Genomic DNA, 12,596 nt, shown 5'->3' with positions numbered 1-12,596 from the left:
TGACACCCATTTTTATTGAGTGTGAGAACAGATTGATGAACAATTTGTTTTAATCCTCCTGTGGAAAGGTGGGATTACACAAGAGGATTTTTAGTAGTTTGATGGTTTTCTTTTTCTAGTACAATCTGCCAACTTTAATAACCAAGAAGAACTAATTTGTTTTTAAATTATAAAGTTTATATTGCAGAGCAGAAATCAGAGAAGAAAATCCCCTGGAACTTATTCTTTGCTTAAAATTGTCAACTTGTTGAAAGAAAGACAGCATTAGACAGCATCAAACAGAGCAACGCATTGCATTAAAAATGAACAGATGAGTAATTTAACTTTTAAAATAAAATATCCCAAAGAATCAACTGAAAGAAGTTATTTTGAGAGAAAAAGTTTCTATATTTCCTGTATTAAGTGAAACATTGATGTACATTTCTGTCCAGTCACTTTCTGATGAGAGAATGGAGCTTGTGTGGTGAACACCTATGTGTCCTGGATATTTCTCATTTCTGGAACCAGAACAACAGCTATTTTCTATTGAGACAATAATCTATAATTCACTAATATGCAGATCAAAAGAAGGACATTTGTATAAATAGATGCCTCAATATTAGGTGGACATATAACTGTATCACTTCAACCATAGACTAAAATTTGTTTTCTTCCCTAAGGAATAGTTAACTCATAGTGCTGCAAAATAAAAACTAATTTTGTGCTTTGAATAAGAATAGTCCTCACACAAGGCTGTCCACTTTCCCCATACCTCTTCAATATACTGCTTGAAGTTCTAGCAATAGCAATACGACAACATAAGGGGATCAAGGGGATTCAAATTGGAAAGGATGAAGTTAAACTCTCGTTATTTGCAGACGATATGATAGTATACATGAGCGACCCCAAAAACTCTACCAAAGAACTTCTACAGTTGCTAAACAACTTTAGTAATGTGGCAGGATACAAGATCAACTCCAAAAAATCAGTTGTCCTCCTATACACAAAGATTAAAGAAGCAGGGAGGGAAATCAGAGAAACTTCACCTTTCACGATAGCCACAAATAGCATAAAATATCTTGGGATAACTCTGACCAAGGAAGAAAAAGACCTATTTGACAAGAACTTTAAGTCTTTGAAGAAAGAAATTGAGGAGGATACCAGAAAATGGAAAGATCTCCCCTGCTCTTGGATTGGGAGGATCAACATAGTAAAAATGGCAATTCTACCAAAAGCAATCTATAGATTCAATGCAATCCCCATCAAAATCCCATCAAACTTCTTCACAAACCTTGAGAGAATAATAATCAATTTTATATGGAAAAACAAAAAACCCAGGATAGCCAAAAAAATCTTATATAATAAAGGAACTACTGGAGGCATTACCATCCCTGACTTCAAACTCTATTACAGAGCTACAGTATTGAAAACAGCTTGGTACTGGCATAAGAACAGAGAAGTCGACCTATGAAATCGAATAGAAGACACAGATATTAACCCACAAACCTATGAACACTTGATTTTTGACAAGGGAGCTAAAGGTATACAATGGAAGAAGGAAAGCACCTTTAACAAATGGTGCTGGCATAACTGGATGTCAACCTGTAGAAGAATGAAAGTAGATCCATATCTATCACCATGCACAAAACTCAAGTCCAAATGGATTAAAGACCTCAACATTAATCTGACCACTTTGAACCAGATAGAAGAGAAAGTGGGAAGTAGTCTACAAGACATAGGGACAGGAGACCACTTCCTAAGTAGAACCCCAGTAGCACAGACAATAAGAGAATCAATGAATAAATGGGACCTCCTGAAACTGAGAAGCTTCTGTAAAGCAAAGGACACCGTCAGTAAGACAAAAGGGCTACCTTCGGACTGGGAGAAGATCTTCACCAACCCCTCATCAGACAAAGGCCTGATCTCCAAAATATACAAAGAACTTAAGAAACTAGACACTAAATCTCTAATTAACTCCATTAAAAAATGGGGTGCTGATCTGAACAGAGAATTCTCAACAGAAGAACTTCGAATGGCCAAAAGACACTTAAGGTCATGCTCAACATCCTTAGCGATCAGGGAAATGCAAATCAAAACAACTATGAGATACCATTTTACACCGGTCAGATTAGCTAAAGTCAAAAACACCAATGATAGCCTATGCTGGAGAGGATGTGGAGAGAGGGGAAGTCTCATCCATTGTTGGTGGGAATGCAAACTTGTGCAGCCACTGTGGAAATCAGTGTGGCGGTTTCTCAGGAAACTGGGAGTCAACCTCCCTCAAGACCCAGCAATTCCACTCTTGGGAATATATCCAAGAGATGCCCTATCATACCACAAAAGCATTTGTTCAACTATGTTCATAGCAGCACTATTTGTAATAGCCAGAACCTGTAAACAACCTAGGTGGCACTCAATAGAAGAATGGTTTAAAAAGGTGTGGAACATATATACATTAGAGTTTTACTCAGCGGTAAAAAACAATGATATCTTGAATGTTGCTGGCAAATGGATGGACATAGAAAATGCTTTACTGAGTGAGGTAACCCAGACCCAAAAAGAGTAATATGTTATGTATTCACTCATATGTGGATTCTAGCCATAATTAAAGGTCTTTGAGCCTATTATTCGAGATCCTAGAGAAGCTAAATAAGAAGATGAACCTGAAGAAAATCATGTAGTTATCCTCCTGGATATTGGAAGTAGACAAGAGTGCCAGGCAACCTCGGGTGCGTGGGAGGGTGGGGGGGTGTTGGAAGGGGAGAGGGTTAGAGAGAAGGGAGTAGGGGAGGAATGGGGAAAGCTCGGAGAATTGGGATGGGGGGAGGGAGGAAGGATGGATATGGGATCAGGGAAGTATATATCTCAACTAAGGGAGTCATTTTAGGGTTTACAAGAGACTTGATTATAAAGGGGATCCCAGGTCCAAGGAGAGATCCCCAGATTGTTCTCTGGACAGAGGAGAGGGTGCCTGAACCGGCCTTGGCCCATAACCATACTGATGAATATTTTGCATATCACCATAGAACCTTCATCTGGCGATGGATGGAGATAGAGACAGAGACCCACATTAGGAACACTGGATTTAACTCCCTAGGTCCAAACGAGAAGCGGAAGGAAAGAGAACGTGAGCAAAGAAGGCAAGACCAGAGGGAACCCTCCCCCGTTGATGGATGGAGATTGAGACAGAGACCCACATTGGAGCACTGGACTGAGCTCCCAAGGTCTAAATGAGGAGCAGAAGGAGGGAGAACATGAACAAGAAAGGCAGGACCGTGAGGAGTGTGTTCACCCACTGATACAAGGGGACTGATCTAATGAGAGTTCACCAAGGCCAATTGGACTGGGACTGAATGAGCACGTGATTCAACCAGATTCTCTGAATGTGTCCGGATTCTCTGAATGTGGCTGGCACAGGGTCTTTGTGAAAAGCCATTGACAATGACACTGGAACTTATTTCCTCTGCATATACTGGATTTTGGGGCTCCAGTCTGTCTGGACACTCACCTTCCTGGACCTGGAGGGAGGGGTGAGGAACTTGAACTTCCCACATGGCAGGAAACCCTGACTGCTCTTAGGGATGGAGAGAGAGGAGGAGAGGGAGTTGGGGGAGTGGGAGGGTGTTGGAAATAGAAACTTTTATAAATTAATAAACTTTTATAAAATAAAAAGAATAGTCCTCACAGACTCATATTTTGTCTTCTTATTTGCCAGTTGGTATAACTGTTTGGGAAGGATTAGGGCCTTTAGTGGTGTGTCACTGGGTACCTAATTTGAGTTTTAAAAGACTCCTGCCATTCATTTTTAGCACTTAGCTAATCCCTGTGGATCAAGATGTAAGTTCTCAGCTACAGCTTCAGCTCCATGCCTGTCTGCTTGCTTGCATTTCTATATTGTGTGCGCCATGGACTCTAATAACCTAAATCTATAAGTCTCAAATAAACTCTTCTCTAACTTGCCCAGGTCATGGTGTCTTACCACAGCAACACCAAAGTGACCACCAAGACAGGTGTAAACAATTAAATTCAAGTGATTCACACACACACACACACACACACACACACACACACACACACACACACATCAGGAAACAAAAAAATAAACATGTTCTTAGAGGGTTTTTTTTTGTTTCCTGGAATTAAGCCTTTTCAAATTCCTTAGTCTTGATTTCTTTCACTTCCCAAATTGTTATTTTTGTATTAGTGCTTTGTTCCAAGCACAGATTGCTAATTGAAAATGATACAATTTTAAGTGGAAATGCTTCTCCCACTGCACATTAATAAATTAGTTTGTGTACCCTTTGAGAATCTTATCTTCTTTATTTTGCCTTTCTACATTATAAAATAGTATTATGGTCAATCTTTTGTATTTATTATTCTTTAATATTTTAGTGGTATGTATTAATTATATATGTTAATGGGTTTTAACATGGTATTTTTTATGCAAGTACATTATATAGTGTCAGCTTCACCGGAGTTGACAATACTCAGAGGCATAACCTTCACTGGATCTCCAGGGAGGCTTAACAGATGAGGAAAGACCCTCTCTCACTGTGAGGGGCTGTGGTCTTAGAGTAAGTTTTTTTTTCTTTTTCAACACAATCCTACTTTAATACTTAACACAAAACTATACCAAGAAAGGATGACATACTTTTGAAAAAAAATAACCTGACAGAGAGAAAAAGCCAAGAACAAAAGCACAAATTATAGTCAAGTTTTAAACAGACCAACAGAAACTCAAGCAGGAAATATGTGATCTTCACAGATGTCATCCAGCTGCTTACGATTCTGCAGGTGTAGAAATTACATTCACAAAGGAGTCATTCGGTCCATATTTGCTTTTCCCTTTGATCTGAACACCAACACTATATTTCGTTTCTCAGATGCAATGATGCAAGTTACCTAGTGTGCTTACCACAATGCCTTCTCAACTATGGTGGATATTCTCTCAAATCGTGAGCTAGAGAAATGTGGTGTAAGCATTAGGACCCAAGTTTGAATTTCCAGCATCCATTTTTTGAAAAATCCTGGTATGTCAGTGTACACATATGTTCCAACTGCTTTGAAGTGGAGACAGAAAGATCCCAGGGGTTCTTGGGCCACAGAGTGTAAACATTTTTTGAGACTTAAGTTTAGTTAAAGATATTGGCTCATTAAATATAGTTGAAATGAATAAAGACCTATACGTTGGTCTCTGGCTTCCACACACCTCTACCACAAATATGTAAATATGTACACACACACACACACACCTATATTCACAGACATAGATGAGAAAGAGAAAGAGAGAGAGAGAGAGAGAGAGAGAGAGAGAGAGAATGAAAATGAAGGCTAAAATGAACACAATTTTCAAATGTCTATGAACTTTACTGATGTTATAAAGAAAAATGATCATTCGGGCACCAGGAGTTATCAATGACTAGAGTTCACAAGAGATAACTTTGGCTGAGCAGGCATATACAGGCACTGAATAGAAAATGAATTAGTGACTTGTAATATGATATAAACCTGCTTGTGTTGTGAAGAAATAACAAATAATGTAATTAATTAATTCCTTATGATTATGGTACCAATCATAAAAACCAATCAGAAGCATAGACATCTTTGACTTAGGGGATATTTTCTTCAGCACATTACTAGACACTTCAAACTGGCCATACAACTTAGTCCAGATTAGTGTGTCCCAGATATGAGTATATCATGGAAGGATTGACTAATATTGTGAAGAATTGTGTGAACAAAGTCAGTTCCTAAAAGTGTGAGCAGAGAGTGTAATGTTCTGCTGTCCTCGTTTTACTGCTCCCTAAAAATAGCACCTTCTTATCTAGGGATGGGAAAGATGCTGGCATTGAAAACACTTTCTGTTTTCTATGCACTTTGGTCGTGAGTGCTTCAATTTTCATTTGTCTTCTTCTAACTCAGATGGGTTTTAACGTGCCCTGGGAGTTCATATACAGCAAAAGGGCATCATTTGCTTCTTGTGGAGATGAAAACCCAATCATTTCACCAGCTGACCTGCCTTTGGGCCTTCTGGGCAGAAAGCCAACAGCCACAGAGAATTAAAGCAAGAAAGAATTCTCTTGAGTTCATATCCAGGAAGGTATTTTTCAGTGCCCCCAGGGATCAAAGGCGAGGATAAAGCAGATTTTTTATAACTGGGTAACACAAATTGATAGTAGCATGAATAAATAGCAGTGTTTGAGGGTGAGTTAAAATATGAACAGCCCTTCAAAGTTCAAATTTACCTCTTTTACTGCAAATTCACAATTGAATCCGTTTGGTGCTTAATTATTTCTGATGGAAGATGAAAGCACACACTTTCTTGAGCTTCTACACATGCTAAAAGTGTTTACAGAATAGAATACAAAGCAGAACACCGATGAAAAGTGTTTTTATTTCTCAGTAGAAAGCCAGGGCATGGAAAGTATTCCTCCACAAATGGCATCATTTTATATATATTTTGTTAGTTATATTTTATTGCACGCAAATAATTTCATCCTGATAATGGAAAGAATGTTTACTCTGATAGATGAAACAGTCTCCCTTCTCTAGAAAATTGCCAAGATAATTAAGAGATGTCATTTCTTCTTGCGTTTTGAGAAATAAAAGATGAGACATTCTTTCTCCTATGAATAATATTCCCTACATAGTCTGTTACACCGGAAGCTCTCCCAAGAAATTTTAGCTAATTATTCTTTACACTTCTACCATCCAGTTTTTCCTTTACTTCAAATGTTTATTTTAATTTATCCTCTCTCTTTCTTCATTTTGGCTGATGGAGATTTCCAGGGTGATTTTCTCCTGGAACCCTGACTAGGACCAGTGAAAGAATGAGGAAATGACAGACTCTATGAGGAAACAGATATATGGATACAGAATCTCTGGGTCAGGTGTTTTAAGTACACTCTGATGAAAGTTGCCCAAAGACCACCATCCCCTAGAACTTCAGTGTGTGCATTAAATTGCAGCACAGGGGAAGAAGATAACTAGCCAGGTTTTATAGTCTCAATAATCAAGTAGTCTTAGACTACAGGCATCTGGGAGAAAGAAGATGCAGTTGCTAGCTTTTGTATACAATTGGTGTGGGAGAATTGTCTGTATTATGCCAATCATATTTTAAATAAATGCTGATTGGCCAGGCAGGAAGTATAGGCAGGAAAACCAGACAGGAAGTAGAGGTGATGCAATGAGAACAGGAGAATTCTGGGAAGCTGGAAGCTCCCTCCACCATTCCTGCCCAGATCACTGAAGAAGCAACATGTGAGCTGACAGCTGGAAAAGGTACTGAGCCCCATGGCTAACACAGACAAGAATTATGGGTTACCGTAAGATATAAGAATTAGTTAATAAGAAGACTGAGCTAATGGGCCAATCAGTTTATAACCTAATGTAGACTGTGTGTGATTTTCTTTGGGACTTGCCAGCTGTGGGGTACTGGGCAGGGCAGAAACCTCAATAAGCCAGCCCTTCATGTTACATACAATGGCCAATTTTTTTGCAATTGAATCCCCGAGGAATAGTTTGCCATCCTTCTGCATCTTATCTGGGGAATGCCTTGCACTCCAATGGGAACCAGGCATTGTTGTCCTTGAATGGCTGCACCCATGTCAACAATACACATTCATGCAGGACATCATTTGCTTAGGTTTCCTCCAATTTCAGCATCTCCTCTTCTTCTTCTTCCTCTTCTTTTTTTTTTTTTTAGGTTCAAGATGGATCTGATTGCCACGGAGGTTTGAAGCAATATTCTACACAGATTGCAAAGACAGCACGAAGAAAGAATATAACAGTTACTATGTCCCTCCAAAACAAAAGAAATATTTTAATAATAAAGAGATTAAAACCTTTATAAAACTGCAATTTCATAATTGAAAACATATTTTTTTTGATTTTCTGTTTCTGGGGAGGGATGGTGATGAAAGAAGAGGGAGAAAACGATAGCCAGTATATAAGAGAGATTCTAGGTATACAGAAAAAGGAGAGCTAATTTTTTTTTCCTATTTCAGTGACCCCTCATCCATTATTATTTTATTTTATTTCCATGCCTCTGGCATGGTGAACAGTACATATTACTGTTGCAAGGAGCCACTTGTTGGTTCTTGGCTGCTCAGCCTCAAATAATCACACAGAAACCATATTATTTAAATCACTGCTGGGCTCATTAGCTCTAGCTTCTTATTTGCTAACTCTTACATATTAATCTAACCAATCTCAATTAATCTGTGTATCTCCAAGAGGTCATGGCCTACCAGTAAAACTTCAGCATGTCTGTCTCTGGCAGAGGCTCCCTGGAGTCTCTCTGACTTGGCCTTTTGCCTCCCAGTATTCAGTTTAGTGTTCTGTACCTAGCTCTGTTCTGTCTTGCTATAGGTCCAAACCAGTTTCTTTATTCATTAATGGTAATCACAACATACAGAGAGGAATCCCATATTGCCTCCACTTTTCTGTTTAAATAAGAAGAAAGGTTTTAACTTGAATATAGTAAAGTAAAATATAACAAAGCAGTTATCAAGCAAGAATTATAGTTACAATATTTATATCTACTTTATGTTTTATCATAACTAAGGAAAACTATAACTATCAGTTCTTCAACTCGATCAAAGACTCCAGAAGGATATAATATTACCTAAGCAAACAGAAAGTACATTGTAACCAACTCCAGAACTCTAGAATTGACAGTGACATCTCACTTCCCCAACAGTCACCCAAAGTTCTTCTATATTGTTGGGACATCATCTTCAGCCAACAGACCCATAGTATCCAGCAGACTATTCCAGGAAGCAGGAAATCTTAAAGACAGTTCCACCTTTCTTGGCAGTTCATCAGTAACCTTCTTCTGAGTTTGCTAAAATGTCTAGCAGACTCTTTCATAAAGCAGGAACCCAAAGCATGGTCTCACCTTTAGGCAAGTTCAGCAGTCATTTCTCTTTGGGTCCTGTATGTCCAGCTTATCAAGCAGTTAAGGCAAGAGCAGTTTCTTGCCCAGATGGCTGGCAAACTCTATAAGGAAACTCTTCAATGCTCATCTTCCTCTTGAAGTTATTGGTGCTGCCAGGAGCAGATGTGTCTCATTCTCATGAAAATCCTAAATTCTTAAAATATTTTAAATTTCATATTCTGGAGTCTTTGAAAAGTTTGGAGACTGCCTATTCTTCTGAAATACATATTTGTCCATCTAGAAAGTCTAACTAACATATCGACAAGCTTGACTGTTATAGATGATTATCTATTAACCTATATTTCTTAATTATACATTAAATTTTAAGTGAACTTTACAAACATAATACCTTAATCAAGATCAGATATACATATACACAGTATAACAGAATTGACATTAAGTTTGTATCAAATAACCAAGATCCATACCAATGCAAATCTCTATAGCACACTACAAAAAGACAGTTTGCTCATTTTCTTCTGCTGTTTTGTTGATTGCAATTTCATCATGAGGCAATGTTGCTAGGTACACCTGTTCAAGCAGTGGGTTCCGAAACAAAAGAGGAAGTTTAAAGCTCAGGAAACCCCAAGGCTTTTATGATGCCTTTTGGAGAGAGGCATTACTTTATGACATGAATAGTGAACAGATTAGACTAGTGTTCTAAAGGGAAACACTGTCTCTGATCTTTCTAGTCTGTTTTACAAATACCCTTAACAGGGATCCTAAACAAATAGCTCATAATTCCTCTTCTATAAAACTACAAGGAAGGTAACCACCTTGCAGAAATCTCTAATACAACAACCTTAATTAAGAACAGTTAGTGATTTGATTGGCAGATTAGGGTGGATAATATAAGACTGTGTTATACAGGTTCATTCATTCAATTCAATAAAGTATGAATGGGATGGAATATGTAAGTTAGTGTTTATATCAATTCCTAATCTTACATGGATCCATAAACTATTATACATACATGTGTATTAGCATGCAACTTTATATAGATATACTTTTTTTAGACATAACTTCTTGTAGGTAATCACTGTAATTCCATTATTCAGGAAAACAACGAAATTTCTGGACCAATTTGAGACTACATTTGTAACCCCTTAGCTTCATCCACTCCATCAAAACACAATGTATATTTATAGGGCTTGGGATATAGATCAGTGACAGTATGCCCTAACCCACCATGTGCAAATTCTAAATTTCATTCTCAGGAAAAATAAAACATGTTTGTGTGTGGCTTAATAGGTAATAATTAAATACAATATTAAAGGAAGCTGGCTGGGGCACAAACTTTGTAATCCCATCACTTGGGAGCTGAGGCAGCAAGATTAAAGCTCCAGGTTAGCCTGGGCTGCGTGGTGAATTTGAAATCAATATGGGATGCTTGAGATTGTGTCTCTTAAGACCCAATAAAAACATTGAAAGAATCCTGAAGCCACAGATTTGACTGCTTTTCCCGCTATTTCCTGCTGCCACTTGATATTAACCAATTGACTCAGCTTTGCAGATTTATCTTTTTAGATTTTTCTTTTTTTAAAATACAGAAAAGTGCAAATCCATTCTTATTTTGCTGTTATTTTGAGATGTGGTTTACTTTATCTCTCCTATGATGTTTTATTACCTGTCGTATTGGATTCTGTGTTTGCAATTCATTCATCTGTTTGTATTTCCATATAATTTAATTATACATATATAGTTTTAGTTAATAGACTCTTTCACTGAATAAATGAGGTATATCAAATATTTTGTTCCTACAACAATGAAGAGATTTAATTTATATGTCTTTTTTACTGTTGGATAATTTCAAAGCTAACATCAGATGTAGGATTGATGCGTTCAGGGAAAATTAAATGCGTTTCTGGTTTATTTTGTTAACAGTTATTATGATAGGTGAGAACAATTTATTTAAATATATTTAATTAGTAATTAGCAAATAGAGAATGTATTTATTTTTGGAGCACAATGTAGTATTTAGGTGTGATATTCAAAATGATTAATTTTTAAGCTAAAAATTTATCACCTCAATTTAAATTATTATTTTCTCCATGAAGACATTTAAATTATGATTCTAGAAAATTTGAGGTATACAATGAACTGGCATGCATTATTGTGGTCATGCTGGACAATAGATCACTCTATCATCCTGCCTGTGTGTTCTATAAACATCCTTGAAAAGAGAGTTAAAATAAATGGTTACCATCACTTCTACTTCTAAAGTTACTGAGTGGCTATGGGTATGGATAGGTTTATTTCTCACATTTAAAGAAGATTTATCATTTTTAATGGACACTAACTCTGCATGTGTTCCAACATTATTCATTTCTGACAGTAATATAAGACAGCTTGTTTTTTTCTGCAAATAACTAATTTGGTCCATAATATGTGCGATACATTTGAGCAAAATTAAAATGTATCAAATAGCTTTGGTGAGCTCCCATTCAATCAGGCACACCATCTCAGTGAGTGGACAAACCCCTCCTGGTCCTGACTTCCTTGCTCATGTTCTCCCTTCTTCTGCTCCCCATTTGGACCTTGGGAGCTCAGTCCAGAGATCTAATGTGGGTCTCTGTCACTATCTCCATCCATTGCCGGACGAAGGTTCTATGGTGATATTCAAGATATTCATCAGTGTGACTATGGGACAGGCCAGTTCAGGCACCCTCTCCTCTACTGTCCAACGACATAACTGGGGATATCACCGTGGATACCTGGGAACCCCTCTAGAGCCAAGTCTCTTGCCAATAATAAATGGCTCCCTTAATTAATATATCTTCTTTCCTGCTTCCATATTCGCCCTTCATCCATCTCAACCATCCTACTCTCCCAAGCTCTACCCAGTCCTCCCCTTCTCCCTTCTTTCTCCCCCTCTCCCCTTCCCCTCACCCGATCCCCACCCCTATGCTCCCAACTTTTGCCTGGCGATCTTGTCTGCTTCCAATTTCCAGGAGGATCTGCATATGTTTTTCGTTGGGTTCACCTTATTATTTAGCTTCTCTAGGATCGCAAACTATAGGCTCAATGTCCTTTGTTTATGGCTAAAATCCACTAATGAGTGAGTACATATCATATTCGTATTTTTGGGTCTGGATTATCTCACTCAGAAATGAGCATGTGATCAAACCAGACTCTATGAATGTGGCTGGCAATAGGGGCTGACTGAGAAGCTAATGATAATGACACTGTGATTTATCTCTACTGCATGTACTGGCTTTTTGGGAGCCTAGTCTGTTTGAATATATACCTCCCTAGGCCTGGATGGAGGGGGAAGGGCCTTGGACTTCCCACAGGGCAGGATACCCTGCCCACTTTTAGGACTGGAGGGAGAGAGAGGGAGGAGGATGAGTGGGGGAGTGAGAGAGAAATGGGAGAAGGGGAGGAATTGGAAATTTTGAATGGTATTATTTATAAAGCAATAAAAATTTTAAAAAATAAAATAAAATGTATCAAATTAAAAAGAACACAAAATTATGTGTATTTAAAAAAATCAGTGGATTGACTGCAAACCTGAGTAAATAGTGTGAACACAAACTCATCCATAAGGAGATCTCTGCTTCATGAGCCTTCTACTATTACAAATCAGAATAGAAAGAAACACCGAAAGCTGTCAGTATCACAAAGAAAAGAACTGGAGGAAGCGTGATTGATTTAATATTATATTTAATATAACACATGA

The sequence above is a fragment of the Myodes glareolus genome, chromosome 26 (assembly GCF_982192425.1).
Source record: "Myodes glareolus chromosome 26, mMyoGla1.1, whole genome shotgun sequence".
Lineage (NCBI taxonomy): Eukaryota > Metazoa > Chordata > Mammalia > Rodentia > Cricetidae > Myodes > Myodes glareolus.
The sequence above is the reverse complement of the archived record's forward strand: the minus strand, read 5'-3'. Positions refer to the sequence as shown.